We start from the raw sequence: 15,000 nt of genomic DNA on the forward strand, positions 1-15,000 counted from the left end.
CTCATGAAAGGATAGATAGCTCATTAGTTTGAATTACATTAATAATATTTTCTGTTGGTTGACATTCTTTTATCATTTTAAATAGCCTTGAATATGTAACTTTCCGTTTATTAGGTAATAGAGCATAAAGCACTGGAATGACACCTCTGACTTTCTGAGCCATTACAATATACACCTGAGAAAATAGTGTGGTTGCAATCTTAAACGTTCCGTCTACCTACCAAACTTCTGCTGATACCAAATGTTACAACCATCTTCTCCTTCCAAATAGCAAAATTCTATCTTCACTGGGACCACGGTCTTTTAATAAAAAATCTTCTTCTGGTTTGGCTCTGTTTCGTAGGTCGAATATTCATCATGGATTGCTAAATGATTTAGGTCAACTGGATTTGGCGGAGAGGCACTAATCTGATTCCGTTTCCGACGAATAGTTTTCTTTAGAGCCGACGAATTCGGGAGTGATCCTTGCACCGCTTGGGGAACATAACATAAAACTTCATTAATCACTACACTTGGTTTTTCCATCGTCTCTTCAGCTCTGGTTTTAATTTTTGTAGTTGTCCTTTCTACTTCTACTCTTATCGGTGAAGAGTCATGGGTGTGAGTATTCAAGAGTTTAATTACGTTTCTAAATCTTGTGTGTATTCTCGCTTTACACCTGCCGAGCTGATCACATTTCCAGAACATCAAATTGCTGTCCGTTTTGCTGAATTTGTTGAAAAATTAACAAATAGCCATCATGAGAAAATTTCGCTTTGCCTCTCTGACTTAAAATTGTCTCCATTGTAATGGGTTTACTGAAAGAATGTAAAATTGAAAGTAATATATCGAAAGGTTAATAATTACTAACGTTTTTGTTGACAAGCATCTGAGTTCATACTTGGGTACTTTTGTTTGTAATTGGTAATTGAGTAATTGTCGTCATGCGTTGGAAGGTTAAAAATCACTAACGTTTTTGATGACAAACTTTGATTTCATAGTCCGGTATTTTTGTTTACAAATAGTAGGATTGGTAATTGAGTATCTATTGTTTCATTTTTATTTACACTGCCTTGCAGTGTGTGTGTGTGTGTGTGTGTGTGTGTGTTGGACCGGTGATGAGTTGAGCAGGGTATAAGTTGGGCTGGAGATGAACTAGGCCGGAGATAAGTTGGGCCGGGGATGAGCTGGGCCGGAGATGAGTTGGCGGTGATGAGTTGGCTGGCGATGAGATGGCGGCGATGAGTTGTTCAATCTTTGTGTAGCAAGGCAGAATGAAGGAAGGAAAATTAAGGAGAGCCACGCCGCTGCTCGTGGATGGGCTACTTGGTCATCAAACGCATTGCATGTATTGTTGGACGATCTGAACGTGACCAAAGTGGAGTTGCAAGACACCGTTGATGAATTTGACAAACGTCTGGCCACTTTGGATGATGTGCAGTCAATGTTGGAATTAGAAATTTGCGATTCAAAGGACGAAGAGGACATTGAGTATGCAGATAAGTTTCGGCGAGAGATAAGAGCTCCCAGGATACAGGCTACCCAAAGGTTAGTTGATATGGCTAGAGATGAAAGTTAGTCTAGGCTTAGTGAAAGCGGTTCTGCTTCTGTCGATTCTTCGAGCAAAGTTAATGTAAGATTGCCTCTATTGGAGTTGCCCAAATTCAGTGGAGTTTTAACTGAATGGCAATCATTCTGACACGGGTTTGTTGCTTTAGTAGAAGACAGTGATATTCCTACCATGAGTAAATTTTTTTATTTACAGTCACTATTGGAAGGAGAAGCATGAGCAGTGATTCAAGGATTATCCCAGACTAGTGTCAATTATCCTATTGCTTGCAATATGTTAAAGGAGAGGTTTGGTAAATCAGAACTTATTATTTTTGCTCATTTTCAGGCTTTGTTAGGTGTTGCATTGCCTGCTAAGATTGCTCCTGGTAGCTCCAAGCACATATCGTCCTTGTGGAAATTGCAAGATGAACTTTTAACCCATGTACGTAACCTAGAGGCTTTAGGAGTAGATGGTAAACAGCATGAGGTATTTATGACACCTGTTATTTTATCTCGGTTACCCAGTGACATCCGCTTGGAATGGTCCAGAGAAGGTTCTGGGCATGAGAGTGATCTCTCATGGTTATTGAAATTTTTGCAGAGAGAAATAGAGTGCCAAGGCGGTCAGACACCTTTAAGGATATTCGTGCAGAAAAGTCAGATGATCGTTTCGTTGAATTCGAAAAGAGAGGTAAATTTCAGAGTTCCGCCTCAGCCTTTCAAACGTCTTCCGAAGTAGGTGTAGGCCTATATAGGCATGGGTTTCAGTGTATGTTTTATAATAAAGGTCACAAAAGTGAAAATTATATTGCTATTTTGAAACACTCTGTGGCTGATCAGGAAGAGGTTATTAGGTCTGCTAAGTTGTGTTTTAGATGTTTGGGGAAGGGGCACTTTTCCAGGGGTTGCTCATCAAATGTGTGAAATGTAAAGGAAGGCATAATGTTTTGTGTTGTACTGGCACTAAATCTAATGAAAATGAGAGTAGTCCTAATGGACAAATTGCAGGCACAAGTGGTTCCTCTGTTACTAATCCTACCGAAAATGTCACTCATTGTGGTGTGACTCATTGTGAATCTAACCCAAATGATAATATCTTGTCTCAAACTTGTAGTGCGTTGCAGATTGCAAAGGTCAAGGTTTGGGGTAAGAAGGGCATGTGCCATCCTATTGTACTTTTTGACACTGGATCAGATAGATCTTATGTTTCTTGTAAATTTGTAAAGAGTCCAACCTAGACGGGTTACGAATGAATGTATATCATATTCATCATTTGGGGGTGGTAAAACCTCTAAAGGGAATCAATGTAATGTTTATGATTTAAATTTGATTGATATTAAAGGGGGGAGTCATTCCTTACTTGCATCTGAAATACCTGATAATTGTGCCCCTTTGTTCCGCCCTAGTGTCCCTGATGTAAAAATTAAGCCTTTTTCTTCTCTACAGTTAGCAGATGATTATATGAATAGTCATGTTAATGTTGATATTTAAGTAGGGTTAGATGCTTATTGGAAATTCATGTTACCTAATAAATATGTACAGTATGAAAACTTAGTTGTCCAAGAGTCTTTATTTGAATGGATTTTATCTGGTTCTTGTAATGAATCCTTTGATAAAGGAAATGTAAATTCTCAACTTTTGTGTACCAATAATGTTTCTGAATCTGCTTTGAATAACTTTTGCGATTTGGAATCTGTGGGTATTTGTACTAAAGAGGCTGTTTCTAATGAGAGTGCATTAAGTAATGTAATGAGTACATTTTCTGAAACGGTAAAATTTGATGATGATAGGTATGAGGTAGCTTTACCTTGGAAATCTGATGTTGCTAAACAAAGGCTGCAAAATAATGAAAAACTGGCCAGGAAAAGGTTAGCTAATTTAAACGTCAAACTCGAAAAATTTCCTGATCTAAGGAGAAGATATGATGAGGTTTTTAAAGAATATGAGAGAGATTGTATTATTGAGGAAGTTCCTCCCTCTGAAATGGTTACATCTTATCCTGTATATTTTTTACCTCACCGACCTTTTGTGCGCGAGAGTAGCAATTCTACTAAGGTTGGACCTGTGTTTGATGCCTCACCGTTGGGTTATAATGGCATTTCCTTAAATGACTGTCTTGAATGTGGACCTTCTCTGAATCCAGATCTTGTCTGAAGAATTGATAACATTTAGAAGATGGAAGGTAGCCTTAACGGCTGATATTACTAAGGCTTTCCTGCAGATCAAGGTTCGGAGAGAGGACCAAGATGTACACAGATTCTTATAGAATTGTGCTGGTACGGTACGCATTATGAGATTTGTTCATGTTCCCTTTGGTAATAAGAGCAGCCCATTTTTATTAAATGCTACCATCAAAAATCATTTGAAAAATTATCCCCAAGTTGTAAATGAATTATATATTAACTTGTATGTAGATGATTGGTTGTCAGGTGCTGACAGTGATGCTGAAGCATGTGTCAAGTTTAATGATGCAGGCAAGTTTATGGCTGGAACTGGTATGTCATTGTCTAGGTGGAATTCAAATAGTAAAGCTTTAAGGGAGAAATTCCATAATATATTTGAATTATTTGGGGGAGATGCATCTGTGAAAATTCTTGATATGCAATGGTTTTCTGAAGAAGATTGTTTTACATTTAATGAATTTATTATTGAATCTCATTTTGAAGTGATATCTACTACGAGGAATGTTCTAAGTGTCATAGCCAGATGATTTGACTCTCTTGGATTAATTAGTCCATTGGTTATGCTTGCTAAAATTCTTTTTCAGGATATATGGAGACTTGGGCTTAACTAGGATGAAGTATTTCCTAAGGAATTAAATTTGAAATTTCAAAATTGGTTAAATGGTTTTAAGGAACTTTACCCTATGAAGATTAAGCGAAGTTATTTTCCTAGCCTTCAGTGGGAAGGCATAAAGGGTTTAGAACTTCATTCCTTTGGGGATGCATCTGAAAGGGGCTTTGGGGCCTGTGTGTATATAAGAGTTCCACTGGGAGATAATCTTTTTCAGGTTTCTCTAGTTTTGAGTAGAGATAAGGTAGCCCCTACCAAGAATGTTTCATTGCCTAGTTTAGAGTAGTTAGGTGCATTACTTTGCGCGCATTTATTAGTATTTGTTAAATCTGCACTATTTCTTACAGAGGAGGTGTCCTATTATTATTGCACAGATTCGACTGTTGCTTTATCCTGGATTAGGGGAGATCCTAGTCGATGGAAGACTATCGTAGCAAACAGAGTTACTGAAATTCAGACGTTAACCTCTCCGAGTTGTTGGTATCATTGTCCAGGCAAGAAAACCCCTGCTGATCTCATCTGTAGAGGGACAGCTGCTGAAAGACCTGTTCTTTCTGATATTTGGTTTTTTGGTCCACCTTGACTTAAAGGGACCTTAACTTTACAGCATGAGCAGCAAGAGATGTCTTTGAGTGATGATGAAAATTGTAATAAAATTGTAGTAGCTTGCTTAGCAGTAGAACTTTTTCCCTAAGTTTTTGATTTTTTCAGATGGAGTAAATTTCCTAGAGCCCTCAATATTGTGGCTTGGACTTTGAGATTTATGAAGAATTGTAAACCTCAATCTACCAAATACTTTGGTCCATTGACTTATGATGAGTTTACCAAGGCTAAGACAAAATTGTTTCAATGTGTGCAAAGGGAAGCATATCCTCAGGATATCCTAGCTTTAACTCAAGGTAAACAGCTTAAAAAGGGTAGCGCTTTGAATAAGTTAGAACCCTTTTTGGATAATGAAGGTCTTTTGAGAATCAAAGGTCGTTTAGAGTACTCTGATCTGTGCTACGAAAGCAAGCATCCTATTATTTTTCCCCCAAGTCATATAATGAAGGCTTTGGTTCGCTTCCAACATGTTCTTTTGAAACATGCTGGTGTGTCTACTCTTATGTCTACTTTAAGAACTAATTATTGGATTGTTAGACTTCGGAGGTTAGCTAAGGCTGTATGTAGAGAATGTGTGTCTTGCCGCAGGTAAGATTCGAAGGCCTGCCGTCAGCCTGTAGCTCCTCCTCCTGAACTACAAGTCAAATCGGCTCCTCCCTTTACTGTAACTGGTTTAGATTATGCCGGCCCTTTGTTTTGTGCTGACATGCCCTTCAAGAAGTTGCATATTTTACTTTTTACATGTGCTGTTTTACGTTCTGTACATTTAGAGCTTTCCAATTCTCTATCTCTGCCAGATTGTCTTCTTGCCATACGTAGATTTACATCCTTCAACATTTTATCCTGATAATGCAAAAATTTTTGTTAGTGCTTTTCATGTCTTGCAGTAGCATTATGGCCCACTAGCTCCTCAGTGGAAGTTTATTGTGGCCCGTGCTCCTTGGTGGGGAGGTTGGTGGGAGCGCTTAAGGTCAGTTAAGTCGGCTCTCAAGAAAACTTTAGGTACGAAATGCCTATCTAGATGTGAATTAGAAACTATACTGCATGAAGTCGGAGCATGCATTAACTCAAGGCCTTTAACCTTTGTGAGAGAAGAACCTGACATTTCTAATCCTTTGACTCCTTCACATTTTCTTATTGGTCGTACTGCTGGTTTCCAACCAGATAATGTTGATGAACATTTTTCTTGCGTAACTTCCAGAGACTTGTGTATGCGAGAATCCGCCTGCCAAAGGCATTTAGATAAGTTTTGGGAGAAATGGAATTTGGACTATATAAGAAATTTGCCCTGTAACATTAAAGGTTTTGTGTCTAAATGTAATTTAAAGAAAGGTTCTATGGTGTTGATCAGTGAAGATAATGTTCCTATGTTGTCATGGCCACTTGGAGTTATTGTAAAAGTGTGTCAGGGTAAAGATGGTTTCATTAGAAGTGTTAATGTTGAAACTTCAAAGGGTGTTATCAATAGACCTGTTAAGAAATTACATGATCTTGAGATTTCAAGTGCTTCTGCTCTAGTTTCTGATTATAATGTACCTTGTAGTGGACCTGTCTGGACCTGTTTATGTTAATTCTTGCGAGGATGTTGATAAAGGTGAATTTAGTACTGCTCAACCTGTCGTTGAACGTACATTGTCATATACACGTAAGGGTCGTGCTGTAAGGGCTCCAGAGAAATTTAATTTGTAATACTTTACCTTATATATGCGTTTGATCCTTTATGTATATAGGAGTATTGGTAAGTACTCCTACGGTAGGGATAATGTTGGATATGAGTAAACCTCCTTTTTTATCAATTTTATTTTGTAAATGATTTTCTTTATTTTTTCATTCTTTGCTTTTATAAATTTGGGTGTAAAATAGGATTATTTATTTTTGAATAACTGATACTTATTTACAAAGATCTATCTGGGAAATTTTGTATTTGACTTAACAAAAATAAAGGAGAGCATGGTTAATGGCACTTTGTTTACATCCTTAATTTTTCTGTTTCTACCTTGATGTCTTCTGTTTTCGTTCGCTCCCAAAGTTATTGTCTCAAGTGGAGCGAATAGCTACAATGATTTTTTTTTTTAGATCCAACATATCATTATATATCGCCAAATGCTCAATTTATTTCTCATCTAAAATCAATTTTATTACCTATTGCTTGAAATGAAGAAAATAATTGTAATTGTGCCCGAAAGAGTAAAATTGTTAACGGTAAAGTTCGAATAAAGGACGTCCAGTATGTTTGTAATTGAATGACTTTCCATTAATAATTTTTAAGAAACTATTAGGTCGAAAGGCTTTTTTTTTTTTCTAACTAACGTTCTGCTTTTAGTCCCATTTTTAAGTGATTAGGATTTAGTGTAGTGTACCATGGTTTAGTCCACGTGCAACAGATTGAGCCTTTTATATGACTGCATGCACCGACTCTCATCCCTTCTAGTACCGTAAAGGAAACGTCCCTACCTTCCATCTGTGACTCAGGAGTCCCTAGCACTGTCTGCAACCTTGCCATCCTTCTGAGCTCGGCAAGGAGTTTGGGTAGCTTATAGATCTACCTGTTGAATAATTAGCGGCTATTGCCTGCCCCACTCAGGTCCCAGCATGGGTAGAGACGGAACTAGCGTTCGGTTTCCCGTCTTTGAGCAACCTTTAATCCTCTAAACAGAGGAGGCTATATTCAATAGCTGTTTTATGTACGGCATAATTCGGTAGTTACAGTAAAATTCTCTCACATTCCAATATTAAAGCACAAAATGTGCTCCCATCTATTGCACTATTACATATTTGTCAGGAGAAAATACCACTAGGGCGAGAAAATCGAGTTGGACTAAAACTAGTTTGATGTTTAGATAAGGAGGCGGTAAATTGAGGGTATTGAATAAAAGCAGGATGAGGAGAGAAAGCAGGACGGTAGGAAAAATGAAGGGCTGGGCAAAGGAGGTGAGAATGAATAATGAAAAGGACAGTAAAATGATGCTGCATAACCTGAAGGCTCATTTACTTAGTACTGACATCCATTGGAGGAACATTAGGACGTAACATTGAGAGTCAGATTTCACTAAACGGAAATTCACATATAACTTATAATCGCTAGTAGCTCTTCATATTTTTTTTTAGTTTTTTCGGTGATTCGCTTATTTGTGCCAATGATACAGGCGAAAGGTCATTCTAGGAGAAATCATTGCTAACATACCGAGTGGTGATTTCTTACAGTAGGCATAAAAACTTCATTCCACTTTGCGAATCTTGATATTTGTAAACTAACTTATTATTAAAAGTCCCCCAAAAATTATCTCTCTCTCTCTCTCTCTCTCTCTCTCTCCTCTCTCTCTCTCTCTCTCTCTCTCTCTCTCTCTCTCTCTCTCTCTCTTCTGAAGAGAAGTATCATATTAAGTCTTGGGAATAACATTTTCATTAGTAAACAGTATATGGTTGGTTATGAAGGGTACGCAGAGACGTGGTTGATCGGATTTACTAGATCTTCAAAAGTAGAAGAAAAGGTGGTTCGGTATCATTTTCAAAAATTCTCTCTCTCTCTCTCTCTCTCTCTCTCTCTCTCTCTCTCTCTCTCTCTCTCTCTCTCTCTCTCTCTCTCTCTCTCTCTCTCTCTCTCAGGGAAAGATGATTACAATCAATGTGCTTACTGGTTCCTCTTCAGAGAAGTAGAAATATGATGAAACCATAACAAATAATTGTTCTAGTAATGGAAATCTGAGTAGGATGGGCTCGATATCAGTTATTTAAAAGATATTTTTTCACATTCATAGATCCTTTAGGAAATTGTTTCCTTCATGGGAAATTAAATAAATATTTATTATTATTATTATTTGTAAACTATGATTTGTTAAGCTCTTCAAGTGTATTTGAAGTCTTTTGAGACAGATAGTAAATGTTTCCATTATTGATTATCGATTATGAGGACAGACACGAATATGAAAAGATTAGTCCAGACTATTCGGTGTAGCCTATGTGTAGGCAAAAGCAAAATGAACCGCAACTAGAGAGAGAGAGAGAGAGAGAGAGAGAGAGAGAGAGAGAGAGAGAGAGAGAGAGAGAACCTACGTGGTACTCTCTGGCTGGCCAGTCAAAAGACCCAGTAACTCTATAGCAGTAGTATCTCAAGCAGTGGCTGGTGCCTTGGCCTACCATTTACCTTAAAAAAAAAGGGATGATAGAAGACTTTATTAGAGAAAGCAGAAACGTGCGACTGAATGTTTACATGAGTAAAACTTATATAATGTTGAATGGAAACGCAAAGACAATAAATAAGAGTTAGGGACAAACCTCTAGAGAATGTTAATGAATATACATGCTTAGAAACAGAGTAAAATCTTTTCTAGTAATCGAAATCTAAATTAAAAGAAGGATAAGCAGGGGATGGAGAAGCATTTGTTAAACAAAATCCTATTATAAAATATATGATGCCACGTTCTCTGAAAAGAAATGTTTTTAATTAGACTCTCTCTCTCTCTCTCTCTCTCTCTCTCTCTCTCTCTCTCTCTCTCTCTCTCTCTCTCTCTCTCTCTCTCTCTCTCTCTCTCTCGAATTAAATAATGCATCAGCTTTAATAAAGCCTTAGATCTTAAGCTTGTTACAACTCAAAGAGCTATAGAAAGAGTTATGGGGTCTTTTGACTGGCCAGACAGTACTACATAGGATACTTCTCTCTGGTCACGGTTTACTTTCCTTTTGCCAACACATTCAACGTATAGTCTGGCATATTCTTTACAGATTCTCTGTCCCAATACACCTGACAACACTAACATTACCAAACAATTTTTCTTCTCCCAAAGGGTTACCGCACTATAATTGTTCAATGGCCACTTTCCTTTTGGTAAGGGTAGAAGAGACTCTTTAAGTATGGTAAAGTAGTTCTTCTATGAGAAGTACACCCCAAAATCAAACCATTGTACTCTAGTCTTGCGTAGTGACATAGCCTCTGTACCATGGTCTTCCACTATCTTGGATGAGAGTTATCTTTCTTGAGGGTACACTTGGCTACACTATTCAATCTAATTTTTATCCCTCGTGTTTTGTTAAAATTTTTATAGTTTGTGAAGGAGATATTTATTTTCCCTGTTGGGGTCCCTGGGCTTATACCATTCTGCTTTTTTAACTAGGGTTGTAGCTTGGTAATGAATAATAATAATAATAATAATGATAATAATAATAATAATAATAATAATAATAATAATAATCTGACAACATGTAAGACAAATAAATGAACTTGGGCATGACATATGATGAGAATAAAAAAAAATAGATGAATATTACGAATAACCGATTGGCTCCCCAGAGGTTACAAAAGGAGAAGACAATTTATTGAAGATATGAAAAATTTAATGGTACAAAATTGCATAAGATAACCCTAAACAGATGCTAGCGTAAGGACATGTCTGAAGCCATCGTTCTGCAATGTACCAATAACGGCGGATGATATACAGTATGTTTATATATATATATATATATATATATATATATATATATATATATATATAAATATATACATATATATATATATATATATATATATATATATATATATATATATATATATATATTTATATATATAAATATATGTATATATAAATATATATATATATATATATATATATATATATATATATATATATATATATATATATATATATATATATATATATGTACATATATATATATATATATATATATATATATATATATATATATGTATATATATATATATATATATATATATATATATATATATATATATATATATATATATATATATATATATAAATATAATTGTGTGTTCATGATTCTGTGCTTGTTTGTTTTCTTCGTGTATGTATGTTTGTGCGTAGTAGCGGCATGTCCATATACATATGATGTATATCAAAATATCAAGTCAATGTAACCCACTATTATCCAATCTACTGTGCACTATGAATAACATAATCATAAGGAATAATATACGTCACTTTGCAAAGTTTTTGGTCCCAAGCATTTAGGGATTACTTTTAAATGGCAGAGATTTATTGCAAGAGGTAAAGGCATTACGTTTATTTGCATTTCATATTCACTTTTACCAATAATATTTTCTGAAACTCAATATTTTATGAGTGTATACTCGTGGTTCAGAATATATATATATATATATATATATATATATATATATATATATATATATATATATATATATATATATATATATATATATATATATATATATATATATATATATATGTAAATATCTATATATATACATATATATATATATATATATATATATATATATATATATATATATATATATATATATATATATATATATATATTTATGTGTATGTGTGTCTGTGTGTATATATATCTATTTATATCTCTACCTATCTATATATACATATAGAAATATATATATATATATATATATATATATATATATATATATATATATATATATATATATATATATATATATATTTATATATATCTATAATATCTATATATATAAATATATATATATATATGTATATATATATATATATATATATAAATATATATGTACATATATACGTATATATTAATATCTATCTATCTATCTATCTATCTATCTATATATATATATATATATATATATATATATATATATATATGTGTGTGTGTGTGTGTGTGTGTGTGTGTGTAGTGTCTGTGTGTATATATATCTATCTATGTATCTACCTATCTACATATACATATAGAAATATATATATATATATATATATATATATATATATATATATATATATACATATATATATTCTTATGTATATTTATATAAATATATATATATATATATATATATATATATATATTTATATATATAAATATATATATATATATATATATATATATATATATATATATAAATATATATGTACATATATACATATATATTAATATCTATCTATCTTTCTATCTATCTATAAATATACATATATATGTATATATATATATATATATATATATATATATATATATACATATATATATATTGAGATATATATATATATATATATATATATATATATATATCTATATATATATATATATATATATATATATATATATAGACATATTTATAATGATGATTACAAGGTAGGATATACTAAGTATTCCAATTCCAGTATTGATATTGATGTCAAAGGAAAAGTCAGGAATGACTGAAGAACATATTTAGACAGGAAGGCAGATGAACCGATAATGCTATGAATTCCAGAAGTGGTTATGGTGCAAGAGATGTTCATAAAATTATTAATTAAAATGCATATAACCATAAGAAAGAGAGATGGATCTGTTATAACAACACAAGAAAGGTAACGTTAGATTAACACCTTAGTAAGGTTATGAATAGGAAATTCGAAGGGAATAATTTGATTGTTATACCTGAAGTTGATGCTGACCTTGATGTGCCCATGAATGAATTCAGTGTGTTTTAGGACGAAGCTATAATTTATTAATAAACTTGGGAGATGGATAGCCCCTGGTTACAATGGAATAGCTGTTAGAAGATACAGGCTGAAAATGTAGTGAATCCAAGAATACACTGAAGAACGATGGCTTCAGACATGTCCTTACTCTAGCATCTGTTTAGGGTCTTCCTATGCAAGTTTGAAGAATGTGGCATGAAGAGGCTAAACCTGATGAATGAGAGTTAGGAGTGTTGGTGAGAAAAAACAACCAAAAAAACAAAGGGGACATGACTGATTGCACTGTTTACAGAGGCATCACACTTACGTCAGTTGCCATGCATATACATAGTATGCTTATACCAAAGGGACTAGAGGGAAAATCTTAGAGTTGAACACGCAGGACTTAGAAAAGGTAGAAGTTGTACTGACCAAAAAGAAAATTTTGAGACATATACAACATTGCGTAGAATACAGTAATTCCCTTTTATGATATTTGCAGACTATGAAAAAGCCTTAGATATTGTGCACTGGCCAAATTTGTCGTGAGTCCTTCCGTTATTATGGAGTTTCTCTTAAATATGTAAATATGATTGTGTTCTTGAGCAGAGCAAAGGCAAAGTGTTGGTGGAGTTCTATCAAATAAATTTCCAGTGATCAGTTGAGTGCTGCAAGGTAATGTGCTGTCACCTATGTTGTTTATCCTCCTCATCGACTTTGTATTTTGTAAAACAGATGGGGATGAAGGAGAAACACTGGACTGGATTTGTAATAGGAAATTAGCTAAACTGGAGTATGCTGTTTATGCTTGCTCCCCTGTGACAAGAAATATTGCAGGAGGTTGGGCTCAAGATAAATAGAAGAAAGACAGAAATGATGAGAACGTAATATGCAAAGAAAGATGGAATATTTTTGGAAGGAGATGGAATTAATGAGAGAGAATCATTTAAGTATTTAGCAACTGTGATACCAAGCACAGGGTCTTTGAAATTAGATTAAAAAAATATATATCAAAACAGACAATGGCTAAGTTAAGTATAATTTGGAAATCAACTCGCCTGAAATTATATATATATAAATCTGGCCCTTATTAGTTTAGAGAGATCTGAGTTACTATATGACAGGAGTCAGGGCATGGCAATGAAAGAATATCCAACAGATTTAGTACATTTGAGAATAATGCCTCAGAAGAATATTGAGAGGTATATGGTGGGATAGGATTAGGAATGAAACTCTAAGAGAGATTACTCGATTGCCATATGAGGATAAGATCAGTGAAAAAGGTAGATGGGGATGGCTTGGGCATGCTTTTTGCAATCCCCATAAGAGGTCAGTTCAGCAAATGTTTATCGGGGCTCCATATGGCACTAGCAGAGTTGGAAGACCCAGGCCTACATGGCTGAGGACTATTGAGCGTGAAGTAGGCAATGATAAATGGAAAAGTATTGAATTGAAAGCTCAAGATAGAGACGACCGGAGAAATGTATATAAATATAAAATTGAATAGAGAGAGAGAGAGAGAGAGAGAGAGAGAGAGAGAGAGAGAGAGAGAGAGAGAGAGAGAGATTTGCATGACTTGTGGTTTGGCCATAAAACAAGTGGAGTTGCACATGGAGATGATATTACACTTTTCATTAGTTTGATCTAAATGTCGACTAACGGTGGGGGGGGGGAGGGGGGTATAATCCCTTAAAAGAATTCTAATTAAAAGGAATGCATTATAGAATTCTGCTGAATGAAGGTAAGCCTAAGATAATTCAAATAATCACGCACAAGTAAGTCAAGGGCAGAGGCTTTTCCAAATGCAGAATTTTTCGTTGGCAATGTCTCTATGATTATTGATTTAACATTCTTGATGTGATTTTCTTTCGTAAATTTACTTATGTGAAACAACCGAATTGGTTTCCTTGTCAACTGCGCAAAGACAGATATATTGAGAAGGTATTTCTAGATATTTTGGTGATCAATCTATTTTGAACATGTATTTTAATTCAAACCATAATATGAATATAGTTTTCCTATCGGGTTTTGAACTTCTACAGGACATACACTTGCATTCTACTAAATTCCTCCTCTAAGATCTGGATATTAATATTTGGCACTGTCATTCCGTTAGTTACTTATTTCTCTTGCATAAGATATTTCCTATTTTTACCCAAAAATCTAATTCACATTCCCCAGACTGTGACTTCTAGTACATAGTACAAGGTATGTAATTAATTCTTAAAGTCTGCCCTTCGCCATTATAGAGTTCGATACTATGAATAACATTCCAGCTGTGACAAGATTGTTGAATGATCTTCCAAATCTGTTAGTTGAATTGGTGGAAATTTTCTTGCAAATTCTTTTCTGTTAATTAGGTTGATATTCATCTTACTTCATAGTTTATATGTGAATGACCTTTAATGTTACTACTGGTTTTAATACATGGTATAGTTTTTATTATATCTCATTTACAACTAAGCGTTACTTCTCTAATTTTTTTCTCTTCTGGATTACTTTCTTTGCTGGACACCCTGGGCGTGTAACACATACTTTTCCATCTTGGGTCTTAACACGGCTAGTAGTAATAATAAAATGAAATATGCCAACCCAAAAATTTTCATGAAGATGTGTAGTAGAAATCTTTTATCTTTTTAAAAGACCAAAATAA

This window comes from Palaemon carinicauda, chromosome 17, assembly GCF_036898095.1.
Source record: "Palaemon carinicauda isolate YSFRI2023 chromosome 17, ASM3689809v2, whole genome shotgun sequence".
Taxonomy (NCBI): Eukaryota; Metazoa; Arthropoda; class Malacostraca; order Decapoda; family Palaemonidae; genus Palaemon; species Palaemon carinicauda.